Source organism: Pleurodeles waltl, chromosome 12, assembly GCF_031143425.1.
Source record: "Pleurodeles waltl isolate 20211129_DDA chromosome 12, aPleWal1.hap1.20221129, whole genome shotgun sequence".
In the NCBI taxonomy this organism is placed as follows: domain Eukaryota; kingdom Metazoa; phylum Chordata; class Amphibia; order Caudata; family Salamandridae; genus Pleurodeles; species Pleurodeles waltl.
In genome coordinates, this window is record NC_090451.1 from 140187973 (window position 1) to 140206021 (window position 18049).

Sequence of the window (18049 nt, forward strand, 5' to 3'; positions counted from 1 at the left end):
GAAACACAACAGCATAGTTACGATATGGCAACTTTGGTAAGATTTCAATAAGGCAAAAATCATAAACATTAGAATATAACACAACGTAAACATAGACTGCCAGTCTTCACCCTGCACAAGAAGAACTGAAGGAATCTCCGTGGAGTGACGGAATCACTTCCCTGCTTCAGCAGGCACCCTTCTGCGACGAGAACCAGTACTCTGGGACTCCTCTCCTCACTACGAGTGTGCTCCCTGGAACACAAGTGGTGGACCGAAGTCACCCAGACTGTTCAAAGGTCCAGCTGTCCAAATTTGGTGGAGGTAAGAGCTTGCGTCCTAGTGCTGCGACAGTACCCCTGTGCACCACGTCTTCTGCAGTTCCTTGGGCTCCTGTGCACTTCTTCCAAAAGTTCTTCATGCACAGCGTAGCCCAGGTCCCCAGCACTCCAACCTGTGATGCACCCCAGTGCATAATTCTTTATCACGACTTGTAGTGTGTCCTGAGGAAACCTGCTGTACTTTACTCCTGCTTTCCTGGGCTCTGGGGTGGGGTATTTTACATATCTTTGGTGTTTTCCTACAATCCCAGCGCCCCTCTACACACTACACTTGCCTAGGGGGAATTCGACATTCGCATTCCACTATTTTAGTATATGGTTTATGTTGCCCCTAGGCCCATTGCAATCTATTGTATTTTCTACTGTTTGCACTATTCTATGACTGTTTACTTACCTGATTTTGGTTACTAGTGTAAATATTGTGTATAATACTTACCTCCAGAAGGAGTATTAGCTCTAAGATATTTTTGGCCGTGTGTCACTAAAAAAAAGTATCTTTATTTTTGGTAACACTGAGTATTGTCTTTTATTGTGTGTAAGGACTGTGTAACTATAGTGGTATTGCAGGAGTTTTGCATGTCTCCTAGTTCAGCCTTGGCTGCTCTGCTACAGCTACCCCTAGACAGCCTAAGCTGCTAGAACACTGATTACATTTCACTAATAAGGGATAACTGGACCTGGTATAAGGTGTACGTACCTTAGGTACCCACTACAAACCAGGCCAGCCTCCTACACCTGTTGATTGAGGGAAGAAGCGAAGGTAAGGTGACTGACATTTACTATTGCACACATCACACACACCAGCACTTTTGTGATAGTATCTGCCTTCTACGTAGGCTAGTGTTTTAGAGGGACAGTTTAGCCAGTAGCAGAGATGGCGTTTTGTTGGATAAATGCTGCTCAAGCCCTAACTAGGGTTATGGAGGGCAACTCTGAGGCAGGATCATAGGCTTAAACAGCATCTGAGGGAGAGGACAATGGAGCAGACTCTAGAAGTGATTTTTGAGTCAGAGGAGTCCCATCCGACGAGTCCTCTTCCAGTGATTCTCAGGGAGACGATGAAGACAGTTGTGCTGCCCTTCCTAAGCTTAGTCTGTGCAGCAGGACAACAGCAGGTTAGCCCAACCCAGACAGCAGGTTGGTGTGGCAGCAAGCACAGACAGAGTGCTCTCTTGGCAGCCCCCCAATTTAGTGCAGGCCCAGATTCCACCTTTTACTGGTGACCTTGGATGTAAAGTAGATACAGCCAACTTTTTGCCAATTGACTATGTCCATCTCTTTTTGGATGTTGACTTCCTTCAGCAGCAAACAAATTTGCATGCAGAAAACAAATTTGCATACCAAACAATTTCTGAGGGAGCATGAGGTACTCTAGGGCCCTGTTCTAGGGCATGCCAGTGGACTCCCACTTCGCTGGCAGAGTTGAAGATATTTTATGGCCTTGCAATCAAAATGGGGTTAGTGCAGAAACCCACCTTGCAGTTCTACTGGACGACTCGCAGGGTTTGGGTAACCCCTAACTTTGCACAGGGCTGTGACAGGGAAGGGCTCAAATTGTATAGTGGAGACATCAAAATAATCTATCATAAAACAACCTGGTTTTAAGGCGGGCACCAGTGTTTGTGGTCCAAGGCTCCGCGGCCATATAGGGAAACCTACCAAACCTAGATTTGTCTGAAAACTAGACACCGGGGGGGTCCATGAAAGTGTGGCTTGTGTGGATTCCCCAACGTTTTTTACCCAGAATATCCTGCAAAGGTGAAATGTTGAATAAAAACTCTATTTTCCCTTGCATTTCTGTCACACAAATTATAGGAATATGCAGGAATCCACAAAATTCCTACAAACCAGCATTTCCCCACATATCCAGATGAAAACATTACCCCACATATGTGCCTGTGCCTAATGCCTGCATCAGGAATGGATCACCCCAGGGTCAACGGTAGCCCTCATGTAAGGACTACCATTGATGGCTGTGTGATCCATTCCTGTCACGGCACTAAGCCTAGGCACACCAGTGGGATAGCATTTTTATCGGGACAAGTTGGGGAACTCTGGGTGGTAAACAGTTTGTGGATCCCTGCTTATTCCTGTAGTTTACATCTTAGAAATGCAAGGAAAAAATGTGTTTTTATTTAAAGTTTTACCTTTGCAGGGCATTTTGGAGAAAAAAACTTTGGGGAATCCTCACAAGCAATACCTCCCTTGACTCCCCTTGATGTCTACTTTTCAGAAATGTTGGGGTTTGGTAGGTTTCGATAAATGGTTCCCGATCCCAGGTCTAATTAGTACACTCACCTTAGTTATCATTATCGTCACAATATGTTTTGGGACCTTCCCTGTCACGGGCACTTGGCCTACCCACACAAGTGAGGTAACATTTTTATCATGGGTCCCTGGGGGAATGCTAGGTGGAAGGAAGTTTGTGGCTCCCCTCAGATTCCAGAACTTTTCATCACCGCAGTGTGCTGAAAAAGGGATTTTTTTAGCCACATTTTGTGGTTTACAAATGATTCTGGGTGACAGAACCTGGCGAGAATCCCACAAGTCACCACATTCTGGATTCCCCTAGGTGTCTAGTTTTAAAAAATGTATAGATTTGCTTGGTTTCCTTAATTGCCCGCTAAGCTAGAGGCCAAAATCCACAACTAGGCACTTTGCCAAAATCGGATCAGTTTTCAGTGGAAAAATGTAATGTGTCCACATTGTGTTTTGGGCTGTTTCCTGTTGCGGGCACTAAGCCTACCCACATAAGTAAGGTACCATTTTCATGGAGACTTGGAGGACACAGAATTGAGGAGCAAGTGTTATTGCCAATTGTCTTTCTCTACATTTGTACCTTCCAAACTTAAGACAGTGTGTAAGAAAGAAGTCATTTTGAGAAATGCCCTGTAATTCACATGCTAGCATGAGTACCCCCGAATTCAGAGATGTGCAACTAACCACTGCTTATAAACTCCATATCTTGTGCTCATTTCAGAAATACATAGGTTTCCTTGGTACCCAATTTTCACTCTTTATATTTTACCAAATGAATTGCTGTATACCCAGTATACAATGAAAACCCATTGCAACGTGCAGCTCATTTATTGGCTCTGGGTACCTAGGGTTCTTGATGAACCTATAAGCCTTATATATCCCCGCAACCAGAAGAGTCCAGCAGAAGCAACGGTATATTGCATTAAACAATCTGCCACAGCTGGAAAAAGATAAAGAAGAAATTGTAGACAGAAATGGCTGTTTTATTCAACTCAATTTCAATATTTTTTTGTTTCAGCTGTTACATTTTATAGGAAAACCTTGAAGGATCTACACAATGACCCCTTACTGAATTCAGAATGTTGTCTACTTTTCAGAAATGTTTAGCTGTCAGGGATCCACCATTGGTTTCATACCCATTTCTGTCACTAGCTGGAAGGAGTCTGAAAGCACAAAAAATACTAAAAATTGTTAAAATGCCAAAACTATGTTGAAGATTTTGATTTTCTGATTCAAGTCTGCCTAATCCTGAAAGCTGGGAAGACTGTGTTTTTATGCACCGCAAACCCTTTGTTAATCCCATTTGCAGGGAAAAACAGATGCTTTCTTGTACAGCACCTTTTTCCCATGTTTCCCCCACAAAACATTTTTTACCTGTATTTTGGCTAATTTCTCGGTCTCCTCCAGGGGAACCCACAAACGCAGGATGTTGTAAAAAAGGACACAAATTTAGCTTGGATAGCTTATGTGGACAAAACATTATGGGGGCCTAAGCATGAACTATCCCAAATAGCCAGAAAAGGGCTCAACACTAGGGAAGGGGGAAGAGGGGAGCAGCTAAGGGGTTAAGGGACAAACTTGTCAAAGTCAAGAACATCAATCGGTCTAAATGTGTTAAAAAATCAATGGAGGGAGAAAACCCTACCACAGGCAACGATTGGAGTGGATAGTGCCATGCTTTTGACAGTGCTATAGTTTCAGACACCCTCACTTATGAAAATAAAAAAGTCACACTTAAGAACATGACTAACTGCAGGATTAGTAATGTCTTTATTTTAACATTTGTCCATGCAATTGGGGCTACGTAAATGAAACGGTAAGACAAATTAGGGTGAGACTAAACAAACACAAGTAGGCTATTTAGAATTAAAGGGCTCGGGCCCCTCTTGTTGCACATTGGTTAGAAGAGGGACCTATGGAGAGTAATGTTAGATTGACCATTTTGGAAAAGATCACCTTGAGTAATATGAAGTGTTTGCATTCAATTAGGAAAAAAGAAGGAGTGTTTTGGATTTTTTATTTGGACACTGTTACTAGGGGCCTTAATGATAGAATACCTTGGGAGAATGCATTCTAATATGCATTTCTTTTGAACATATGCACCTTGTGCCTCTGATATGACCCTTTTGACAGTTGTGGGTATTTGCAATCTAGGCAAGGAAATCTTTTAGAACTTTTGTTTAATTAATATTATTCCTAACCAGTACATTTGTCACTCGCGTTGGCCGTCTCTCCTTCTGGGTGTATTCTTATCAGCATTTCGTACTACTTAGGGGCGTTATGGATCAAAACAGACTTGTATGGTATCAGCTTTCCATAGAAGCGACATATGTAGTATTTGGTCATCCAGCCAATAGGAGGAATTTAGGCTGTCTGGCTTCAGGGTTGACCTTTTTTTGGTTTTCTTTTAGTTGTATATTTTTATTTTTAATAGTTAGGTAGTTAATATGTAATTGCAATAGCTCTCTTCTTTGCCCTTCCTGAAGTTATTTGAACTTGGTCTTTTTTTTATATTAATGGGAATTGTCTTCTTTAATATACATATGCCCTTTAAATCTTTGCGTCCGTGTGCGCCTACGTTGACCTATCCGATTACCATTTGTCTCCACAATTTGTGGACTATGTATATACATACATATATATATATATATATATATATAAATATATATATATATATATATACTTATTCTTCATATCTTGATCGAAAGGACGTTATCAGCGCTTATCTTATCAGGTAAAAGGCTTGGTTTTCATCTCTGATTTACCTTGGAAGTAATTTGGGAACCAGTTTGTATTTCCTGATTGTAGTCTTGATGTATCCTCTTAAGAACATTTCTGGTACTTATTAGTCAGCTCTCTGAGTCCTCCTAATTCTGGATTTTTTGATTGCCGGGCATAAATATCCGTAAGCATGATTCCATCCTTATAAGAGGGAACACCTTATTTTTGCTACATGGTACTTTGCATAGGATTACTAGTGATTAAACGTTTCCAACGAGGGTCACTGTTTCATCTGACTTTTTGTGTATGATACCACAATAGAGAGTGAAATAAAGGAGTGTGTTATTCTCTCTGGTCTGTAGTGGCACCTATTGTTCACAGTCATCACTTTTCATGTCACTTGGTGATGGTCATTCTTCTGAAGCGGTATAGCCACATGTTGAAGTATTTTTAATTGCCCATATTTGTTTTTTCTGTTATCTTCATAGGTTAATTTGACCTGGAGATCCCTTTATTGGCATGGATTTTACCCTGTTTGGCTTAATTGTTGGGTGCCCTGAGGAAGGTGTGCGGTTGACTTACTGCCTGGCACTGAAGTGCATGTTGGCACCTGCGCATTAAGCCCTCCATTTCAGACAATAAGAACTATTCACAAAACATTTGCAATACATGGAGTATATATGCATTATGCCATTGCCAGGGAGCATAGGAAATTGGTGGCAGTATACGTGAATTGAAGAATTGTGTAAGGAATCAGCAGCATTATTACATATTTAAGCACTGAGATCACTATGATTATAGAGCAATGCCCTATATTCTAATTGTGTATACATATAACCCTATCTGTCTATGTGCCTTTAGATCTGAACATATGAGGAGGGGTGTCGCAACGTGGTTTTTTAAATTTATGTATGAGGTATGACTGGAATGCTTGAATTTAGCGTGAATATAAATTAGTATGTTCCTTTGAGAGGTGGGGTCTTTTGTTTTTGTATCATTAATTAATTGTGTAATTTTATTGTTACTAGATTATTGTATATTGTATTGTTTATATTATGTAGGATTGTTTGATGTTGCAACAAAGAATAATAAAGTAATTGTAAAGTGTATGAACATTCCTAGTTAGGCTTTATTTCACATTTATACAAACAAAGTTAATTTGAGGATACAGGACTGTGTTTGCAACTGATATTTGGAGGTGTTTTTTTTTTGTTTTTTTTGTGTCTGTTTTCCCTGTCCCACTCCAATATCCCTTAATAGTTTTGAGGAACCCATTTGTTTTTTGAAAAGCATATTGAATGCCTACAAAAATATGTCCACTGGCCACATGGTCAAATAACAAGCAAGAAGGTATGGACAACTAAGAAGGACACATGCAGGACTATGGCAAAAGCCAAGTACACTGACTGGCTGCAGAAAAAGGCGGTCGGCCACATGGTCAAACAACAATGACAGCAAGCAAGAAGGCAATGGAGAACAAAGAACACATGTAGGCCTGTGGCAAAAGAAAAGCACACTGGTTGGCTGCACAAAATGGCCACTGGCCACATGGTACAACAGCAAGCAAGGAGACACTGGAGAACCAAGGACGCATCCAGGCCTATGCAAAAGTAAAGCACACTGCCTGGCTGCACAAAATGGCTGCCAGCAACATGGCCAAACAACAATAGTAGGCAAAGAGGCATGGGAGAACAAAAAACACATGCAAGCCTATGGAAAAAGCAAAGCACACTGGGTGGCTACACAAAATAACCACTGGCCACATGGTCAAACAATATCAACAGCAAACAAAGAGGCACTGGAGAACAAATGGAGGCTTGTGGAAAAAGCACACTGATTGAATACACAAAATGGCCGCTAGCCACATGGTCAAACAACAAGCAAGGAGGCACAGACAACAAAGAAGAACACATGCAGGCCTATGACAAAAGCAAAGAAAACTGGATGGCTGCACAAAATGGACACCGGCCACATGGTCAAACAACAGCAACAACAAGCAAGGAGGAATTGGAGAATAAAGAACACATGCAGGCTAATGGCAAAACACTCTGACTGCTAACACAAAATGGCCACAGATCACATCATCAAACAACAAGCAAGGAAGCATGGACAACAGAACACATGCAGGCCTATGGACACAGACTACTACACAAAATGGCCAATGGCTACATGGCATGGAGAACAAACAAAGGCAAATGGTGGCATATGGCACACCCTCATCAGCAAAAGGAGGCATGGCATAACAGTGAAGAAAACACTGCCATTAATTCAGCAGTGCCAAAAACAAAAATTAAGAGAGCTATGACATTTTTACAACAACTCACATCCTCCCAAGGCATCAAATATTACCCCACCAACATACACTTTTTGCAGAAAAGAAAACTTAAAATACCAAAGAAATCCCCATATTTTTAATTCAATCCAATGCTATTGAAGGCCTAAATGATCTTTTAAAACAACATATATCTAAGAAACGGTTGTTTCATGTAACTATATCTAAGAAACGGTTGTTTCATGTAACCATGACTAGTACTGACTGGATGGCCTGTGAACAGACTAGTCCACATAGTTAAATAAATGAATAGTGCAAATTTAACAAACATGGAGAAAATGTACTGAACTGTGCAACCCTTCTCCCTTACAAAAGATAAAAATTAAATACAAAATAATAAAAAGCCCCCTGCTGAAATTCCAGGCCACCCACCATAACCGCAATCACATTTAAAACTCAAATAAAAGTACAAATAAATACCGGTACATGCCCTCTATCAAATCAACAACACCCTCATACAAACGTTTTTGAACTGACTTGTGATACCGCAAAAACAAAGGGCCTTATTTACAATGTTTTGGTGCAGGGCAGCTCACAACCCTTTTTACTGTGCTGCCCTGCGTCAAAACAAAAGGGCAGAAATGCACCATATCAACAAGATACGCTGCATTCCTGTCCTTGTCCCTGTGCTGGAGCACTTATTGTGTCCATCCGTCCAACGCAGGCACCCTTGCACCATGGTGCAAGGATACCTGCATTGTGGGAAAGATTGTTTTTGTTCAGGAAGGAACACCTTATCCCACAAAAACAAACAAAAAAGTCTGTGTATGCTGCAGATGGAGCACGCAGAGAAAGAGGAAAAAACGGAGAGATATATGCCTCATCCCAATGGCGCCTGCCAACATACCGCCGCGGTGGGGGATATCCCTTCACCATATTATGACACACACACCCAATCTGACAGAATACTGCCACATACACAAATCCGCCAGCCTAATGGTCAGTGTTAAAGTGGCGGTAACAATACCCATACCGTTACACCAACAAAACAACACCCATCACATTATCACCCTCGAATCACCACGGCGGACATTCAACGGTGGTAAGCCACTGGCGGTACATACTGCAGCGCTCAGAATGGACACCCACATACAAAACAACACCACATTGGCCAATACCAAAAACACATACCTGACACCCATACACACACCACACCCACACATCCACACCAGTATAAAACACCCACCCACAATGCCCATAACCCCTTATGAACACCAATTGCTACCAGGAGACTGAGAAGAGCACAGAGACAACTAGACAAACACACCACTCACACTCATTCACCCCTCACTCACTCCACATCACACACCCCACCCCATTACCCAGCACACCCTCACCATAACACAACACCCATGGCACCACAAAGGCACCCCATTTCACTGAGGAGGAGTTAAGGGTCATGGTGGAGGAAATTATCAGGGTAGAGCCACAGCTCTTTGGAGCACATGTACAGCAGATTTCCATTGCATGGAAGATGGGGCTATGGCAGAAAATCATGGACAGGGTCAACGCATTGGGACAGCACCCAAGAACAAAGGACAACATCAGGAAGAGGTGGAACCACCTATGGGGGAAGGTACGTTCCCTAGCAGCAAGTCACCAGCTAGCCATACAGAGGACTGGCGGTGGACCCCCACCTCCTCCCCCACAGCTCACAGCATGGGAGGAGCAAGTACTGGCAATATTGCATTCTTAGGGACTCACTAGAGTAGCTGGAGGACTGGACATTGGAAAGCAACATTTACTACCTATCACAACCCCCAATACCTGCATGCTATCTCAAAACTACACCCTCACTCCCATCACTCCACTTCAACCCACACACTGCACATACACATCTGACTAACCCCAATGGCAAGCCCTGCTTGTCATACAAATGCATGGACACCCCTCCCAGCCCTGCATGGACACCCATTACTAAAGCATGCACAGCATAGGGAAACTAACATGCCCACAATAAATCACCATACACAAGCAAAAGCTGGCAGGGCAACACCAACAATAGAGGGGAAGCCAGGGATGTACAAATGTCAAACACTTGAAGCATAATACATCACTTACATCCCCACAGGTACCCCAGCCAATGTCAGTGGAGAGGAGGTGCCACCACTATCCAGTCCCCCAACAGAAGATGGCCTCAGTGATGACAGTAACTCTGGACTTCAGGATCTGGAGGACCTACCTGGCCCATCAGAGACCACTGGACAGCTGGTCACCCAAGCACATTCACGGACCACCACAGAGCCTCCCCCATCAGGATCCAACACCACAGCACCACTCAGCGTACCCAAACCTCTGTCCCCAGGACACATTAATCAGCAGTGTGCCCACCTGTGCAGGGACTCCAGGCCACACCTCACCCCCAAGACAATCAGGGACCTGGGGTCAGTGGCAGTGGGCACACCATTCAGGGGACAGGTGCACAGGTCAACAGGGAGACTGGGAGGACTGCTGTACGCCAGGGGGAGGACAGGACCAGGGAACCGACTCTCCAGGAGGTACTCTCTGAGATCCTGGGAGCCTACCAACAATCCCAGGACATGATGGGCCAGATCCTAGAAAACGTGCAGGAGAAAGGCCGCTGCAGGAGGGACAGTATCAGGGGATCCGGGAGGACTTGCAGGCCATTAACACAACCCTGATCTCCATAGCAGGGGTGCTGGCAGACATGGTCAACATCATGAGGGAAGCAACAGCACACCAGCAGGCCCCTACCACTTGCAATTCAACTGAACAGCCCTCCACTTCTGCTGCTGCTAGTGGGCTGGAGGCCCAGCCACAGGACCCACAGGTCACCAGCACCCCTCCCCCTGCATAAGGTGAACCACCCTGTAAACGTTCCCTGCGACCCAGACAGAAGCCAGAGACACTTGCCAAGACCACCGCCAGGAAATGAGACTCTCCTGATTGTTCCACTTGTGTCTCACTCAGTCACCTTGTCCACCTTGAACTGCCATTACTCCCCTTCCTCTGGCCCCTTGGACAATGCACCTGTGCTACAAACAGAGTGCAACAATACCCTGGATTTTCCTCCATCATCACCCCATTCAATTGCACTTTTCCGTCAATTTCTCAGCACTACAATAAACACCCTTGAACAAACTCAAATACTTGTATTTCATGATTTTAAACAGTGTATTAATGGAAACAGTTATATCCATTGCAAATGAACTGTACAGTGTGAAAGCATAGAAATAATGACCTGTGGCTGGCTTTAATCAATATATCAATACACAGATGTCATTGCACTAACACCTGTAAACTGAGAATCCATATGCGACATTAAGTAGAGGTAAAACGTGGGTAATGCCATCATGTCACAGCCACACAGAATACACCAATATTCATAGAAATGTTAAGTTGCACTGTCTCACCTGTGTGTCATTGGAAGTACTGACGATAACTGATGTTCTGTTGTCCTCATCCTTAGCCTCTTCATCCTCACTGTCATCAGGGTCTACTGCTGCCACAGGGGCATGTCCAGTCTCCTCCTCCTGCAGAAAAGGTACATGCTGTCTGAGGGCCAGGTTGTGCAACATGCAGCATCTCACTACTATCTGGCAGACCTTCTCGGGTGAGTAGCACAGGGATCCACTTGTCAGATGGAGGCACCTGAATCTGGCCTTCAGAAGGCCAAAGGTTCTCTCAATAATCCTTCTGGTTCGCCCATGTGCCTCATTATAACATTCCTTAGCCCTTGTCCTGGCATTCCTCAGAGGGGTCAGCAGCCAAAATAGGTTTGGGTAGCCAGAGTCACCTGGAAATAGTGAGGAACAATATTTATCCACACACTATCCTTTGAGGTTAACATCAGAGGCATACACTAACATACACTGGGTGGGGACCAAGGCTCACCTATAAGCCACACCCTGTGCCTCTGTAGTTGGGCCATCACATTTAGGATGCTGCTATTCCTCAGGACAAATGCATCATGCACTGACCCAGGATATTTAGGATTGATGAGGGAGATGTACTGGTCCACCAGGCACACCATCTGCACATTCATGGAGTGGAAACTCTTACGCTTCCTGTACACCTGTTCATTCTGGCGGGGGAACAAACGCAATATGTGTCCCGTCAAACACCCCAGTAATATTGGGTGTATGTCCCATTGCATAGAATCCGGCCTTCACAGTGGCCAAATCCTCCACCTGGGGGAAAGCTATGTAGCTGCACATGTGTTTTACCAGGGCAGAGAACACTCTTGCCCGCACGATTGAGAACATTGACTGTGACATTTCTGCTGCCAAGCCCACTGTCACTTGGAAATAACCAATTGCCAGGAAATGGAGAACTGATAGCACTTGCACAAGAGGGGGGGATCCCAGTCGGATGACGGATAGATGAGATCAGGTCTGGCTCCAACTGGGCACACAGCTCTGTGATTGTGGCCCTGTCCAGTCTATGGGTGAGTATAATGTGCCTGTCCTCCAGTGTAGCTAAGTCCACCAGGGGTCTGTACACAGGAGTATGTCCCCATCACCTATTCATCTGCAGCAGTAGGTATCTAAGGGACACAAGAGTGAGTAGGCTGTCACAATTTGAACAACTAAACCACAACAGCAGTCCACATTGTGCTCTTATGTATTGGGACAGTGTACAGTTTGAAGTATGTGTCTATTTATACTATGACGCAGCAATTCTCGATAGGCCTGTTCACCCTCCCTGAAATGGCGACCGCCTGTCCTGTGTGGAGGGACAGATGGAAGTGAGGTAATTCCACCAATGTTAGGCATTGTGGCGGTAGGCGGTCGTGCAATTCCTCATTGGATAATATGGAGCTCTATGGAGTACAGTGACCAATGGGGATGTACACCGGTGGTGACGGTGTACACCGCCGCGGACCTGACTGCCATTTTCAAACTCAATCCTCACTTGTTTCCCGACCTTCAGCAGGAGAAGACCTACACTGCATGTGCTGCTGTGACCTGTGTCTGGAACCTACCATGGCCTGTGTGACCAGGAAAAGGGCCCCAGCCTTCACATCAGAGAAGTTGGAGAAACTGGTGGATGGGGTCCTACCCCAGTACGGACTGTTGTATGGGCCTCCAGACCAACAGGTGAGTACACTGTGGGCACGATGCATGTGGAATGGACGCATGGAGATGTGTGTAAAGGCATAGTGTAAGGGGGGGATTATCTGTTGGCGGTTTACATGATGGGCGCTGGGCTACGTGTGTGCCAATGGTGATGGAAACGGGTATGGTGGGCCATGTGTGTGACAGGCTGGACTGTTAGTTTAATGGAGTTCTCCTGTATGTATCACCTCTGCATGTCAGCGTCCATCAAAAGAAGGGTTTATGGCGTGCCATTGCCACGGAGGTGCGGACCCTGGGGGTCTATGGCAGGCTGAGCACCCACTGTCGGAAACAGTGGGAGGACCTGAGACGCTGGGCACAGAAAACCGCAGAGGCCCAGCTGGGGATGGCCTCCCAACAAGGAAGGGGTGCTTGTCGGACCCTGACCCCCCTGATGACCCGCATACTGGTGGTGACATACCCTGTGCTGGATAGGCGCTTGAGGGAATCACAGCAGCCACAAGGGGGTGAGTACAGTGGGTATCATTACATCTTTTGGCTGGTGGGGTGGTATCCGGTGCTGGTTGTGTGTTAGTGGGTGCCCCTAAGGCCAAGCCAGACATTGCAGCATGGGTCATCTCTAGGGTAATGGTTGCATGTCAAATACAGGTAACCTAGCTTGTTAGTAGTCACTTTCAGGCAGGGCATCGTGGGTCCTAGGTGTGCTGAAGTTGGTGGTGTGTGCTTGCCAACGGTGGTGTTGGTGCAGTAATTGACCCAGTGTTTCCTTTTTCATTCTCCCCCCCTTTTTTCTTCTGTCATCCTGTCCTTTTGTGCATTAGCATCATCTGGCGGAAGAGCAGGGACACCGGCGACAGAGGGAGCTGCATCCCACATAACCCTGGAGGCAGAGCCCACCGACGCCAAAGGAACCAGTGGGATGGAGGGTGAGGGGAGCACCACAGCGGAGACAGGAGACAACACAGACTCTGATACCTCCTCCAATGGGAGCTCCCTGGGGGTGGTGGACACTTCTGTGACCACCCCAGCTGCAGGCACAGCCGCCACCCCTCCTACCACCACCGCCCTCCCAGTAGCCCGTCAGCGAGTTGCCCATGCCCGCTCAGCCAGGAGGCTGGGCATCTCCTTCGCCCCAGGCACCTTAGGCCCTGCACCAGTGAGCCCTGCTGCCCTGAGTGAGGAGCTATTGGCCTCCTGAGATCCATCTCTGTAGGGCAATCAACCATTGTGAATGCCATCCAGGGGCTGGCACCCCAGATGCCGCAATGCAATGCATTCCTGGATGGCATTCACTGTCAATTGGCGGCCCAACAGAGAATGATTCAGGCTCTGGCCTCCTCTCTAATGGCAGCCATTGTCCTGTTTTTACCTTCCCCCCTCCAACTACCACTTCCCAGTCCCACTCCCCTCAACCCCAAACCATCCCAGGCACAGATACAGACGTGCATGCACACAAGGCAACATACAAGAGTGGTACAGGCAAACACAAGCACCACACTTCATCCAAAAGGCACTCACACAAACACCATACAGTTGCAACCACAACAACATCCACTGCCTCCACTGTCTCCCCCTCCTCCTCCTTCACCTCCCTCCCAGTCACATCCACACTCACACCTGCATGCACTAAATCAACATCCACTACCAGCATCACCACACTAAGCAGAACACACACCTCACTGGCAGACACCTCCACAACAGCCATGCACACCGCCCCGCTGTCCTCTCCCACCCAGTCTGTCCCTCTCTCCTAAGGGACACAAACGCAAGCATTCACACACCCAACAGCCACCCACCTTACATCAGCATACAGCCCATGCACCTGCACCCAAGTCCAGCAGACATACACCTCCAACAACCACTCCCTCGTCCTCCACTCCAATTACTCCTCCCTCCTCCCGCACCACTGTCCCTAAAAAGGTTTTCCTTTCCCAATTAGAACTCTTCCCTACCTCCCCATCCTGTACGTATGGGTATGGTACCAAGGACACAGCACGGGCACCTCAGCCAAACAGTCCACGAGGACAGTGGTAGCACAACCTACTCGTGGTGGTAAGGATACCAAACCTCCATCACAGAAGGGGAAGCACCACAAGGGAAGAAGAGGAAGGGGCCTGCACCACCAGGGAAGAGTGTGAAGGGGCCTGCACCACCAGGGAAGAGTGTGAAGGGGCCTGCACCACCTGTGAAGAAGGGGAAGGGACCTGCGCCACCTGTGAAGAAGGGGAAGGAGCCTGCACAATCTGTGAAGAAAGGGAAGTAGCCTGCACCACGCATGAAGAAGGGGAAGGAGCCTGCACCACCAGGCAGAGAGGGGAAGAGCCCATCCACCCCTGCCAGGAAGGGTAAGGGATCCACGACCCATGTAAAGGAGGAGACGAGACACTCTACGCCAGCGGAAGCTGTCAGGCTGACACCGCCACCACCATCAGCTGTCACGGGGCCCCCATTGCCAGCTGTGGAAGTGCAGCCATCAGTGAGTGCAGAGGCTGTCCAGGAGGCTCCTCCAACCACCATCACAGTGCAGCCATCGGACAGTGCAGAGGCTGCCCAGGAGGCTCCTCCAACCACCACCACAGTGCAGCCATCGGACAGTGCAGAGGCTGCCCAGGAGGCTCCTCTAAACACCACCACAGTGCAGCCATCGGACAGAGCAGAGGCTGTCCAGGAGGCTCCTCCAAACACCACCACAGTGCAGCCGTCACTGCCAGTGGACGCCATGTAGGCACCCTCCAGAAGCTGCTATGCAGGCTGCCCCCTCTAGAACCAGTGGGCAAGTCACCCACTTCAGAGACTGTGGCCTTGCACTCCCCAGGACAAAGCAATGGGCATGTTGTCCCCTCCAGACCCAGTGGGCAAGTCACCCACTTCAGAGACTGTGGCCTTGCACTCCCCAGGACAAAGCACTGGGCATGGAGCCCCATCCAGGACAAGTGGGCAAGTCACCCACTTCAGAGACTGTGGCCTTGCACTCCCCAGGACAAAGCAATGGACATGGAGCCCCCTCCAGAACCAGTGGGGGTGTTCCCGTGTTCGGCTGAGGTGCCCCCCCATCTCCCTGAGGTGCCTTCCCACTTGCAAAATGATGCCCCTGCAGTGTTCTCTCCAGGTGTGTCAGGATACAGGTTGGGCCTTGGACTGTGCCCTGTGGCCTTGTGCACTCTCATGACTTTGGTCTGGGCATTGGCCCTTTATGAACATTTGTATATATTTGGTTCATGTGGTGGGTTTTGCTATGCTAATACATTGTCGTAACTCCAGCATTCTGGTCCATGTTTTATTATGCTGTGTGTCATGTGCCATTGGTTTACGTGTGCAGCTGGTTTTGTGTATGGTGTGTGTGTGTGTGTCGGATGTGTGTTGTTCGTGTGTGTGTCACTCTCGTTTTCCTCCTACCCTCCCTTGTGTGCTAGGCAGCTGAACTCACTGTTGTTGTCATCGTCGGCGTAGGTGTTCCATGTGGAGCATGACAAAGAAGATCATCGGGAAAACTTGCAGTTCGGGTTCCATGGCGGTGTGGTTCTTCCCTGTGTCTCCAACAGTGAGTCCTTTCACTTCTGAGCTCTGTTTCCACCAGGCTTTTGTTGGCGTTGGTACCACCCTGGAAAAGGTGCCGGTTTTGTGTGTCTTACTAAGGTGGGCAGTACTTTGTCTCCCGTCTGGCTGTTGTTGGCTGCCGCCGTGGTGAATGTTATTTGGGCTGTGGCGGTTGGTATGGTACATTGGCTGTCTATGGGAGTTATCACCGCCATGGTCATAATTTGGTGGATCTTACCGCCAGCCTGTTGGGGGAATTACTGCCACTTTATCACTCACCGCCAGAGTCATAATGAGGACCATAATGTTATTACTCCCCGTTTTGCCACCTTTACGCCACCCCTGCGGTGGCATAGGAAACAGACACATTCCCAGGTTTACGAAACCTTGTAAATATGGGAAAGTGTCAGATTCCAGGGGTGCTGCATGGGAACACCCATAGCAACACCCAGGGAACGCCTCTTTCATAAAGAGTAATGAGTGAAAGTGGGGCATATCTACACGGTCATGTAAAGCCACCCAAAGTGTCTTTGCATGGCTTAGAAGATATGGCCCTGCAGCCTGCACTGCTAGTCCATCAAAAAAGTGATGCACTGGCAGCGCAGGCCACTTGTAAATGAGGCCCAAAGTCCTTAAAATCCAATGGTATGTATATGCATCAGGAATCGCAGACATAGACAGTGATCCTTCCACCTAAAAATCCAAGTGAAAAGTGACCAGGAGATGGACAAAGTCTTGGTAGAAGCCTGCTAGACAGGAACAGGAAGTTGGGGTCTCTGGGGCACTACCTTCCTATTGAAAAAAAATGTTACATTAAAAAAATGCTTTTGCACTACAAAACTACCTGAATGGTCTGTTGGAGTGGAATATTCACTCAAAGCACCTTTTCGAGCTGCTTCTTGAGTAGAAAATCTGCTTGAGAATCAGCAACAGCTGCTCAAGCTCACCAGCGCCATGGAAAGGGTACCGGAAGGCTCAGTGGTGACCAGAAGCTGCGCAAGCATCCGGTAAATCTCATGTGGCTCGCTAGTGGCCTGCAAATCTAGTCACTTTCACCAGTGTGTGCCTTAACAACTTTCAAGCGTGTGAACTGGAAAAAAGATCTGCCAGGTGGCAGAATTTAGCAGGATCTCTGCATTACATGGATAGCGTGGAGTTTCCAAATTCCGCAAACTCCCCTTGTGGAGTAGAATTTTTCACCCACACCTAGATAGAAGTATGGACTGGTGGTTGATGGGAGGGGGTTGTTTCTCATCTGCTTCATTGCAATTGTATTTTATTTAGCTAGCCTGTGACATTCTCCCATACAATCTTTTTCTTGTAACAGCGCATTCACCAGTGACAGTCCCTTGCCTTCTCCTCCGAGCCTCAGATGAAACACCCACCCTCTAGATTGCGACATTTTTAGCATACCGATCTTCATCAGCCTCCAGATTTTATTGTGGAAGTTAATGGGCTGCTAGACCATGTTAAAAGGTCTGCCATCGTGCATTATGTCCACCCCCTTACCCCTTCAGTGTTAATGCTGCAGGAGATTAATTTATTAGGCACCCACTGTCCATTTCTGTTCCTTCAAGGTTACGACAGAGTCTTTCATGCTGGACTTCTGAGGGGTTCCCAAGGGGTGGCAATACTCATTCATCGGCGTTCCTTTCCCTATGTGATCAGCCATGACCTCCCTGATGCCCGGGGCCAATTCCTTGTCCTTAAGGGGAAGATTAGAAGGACAGGGCCTAAAGTTGTTGTGTGTCTGCATCCCTTCTTCGGTGACTGAGCTATTACTTCAAAAACTCAATGATACTATCTTGGCTCTCACAAGTTGCATGACAGTGGTGAGAGGG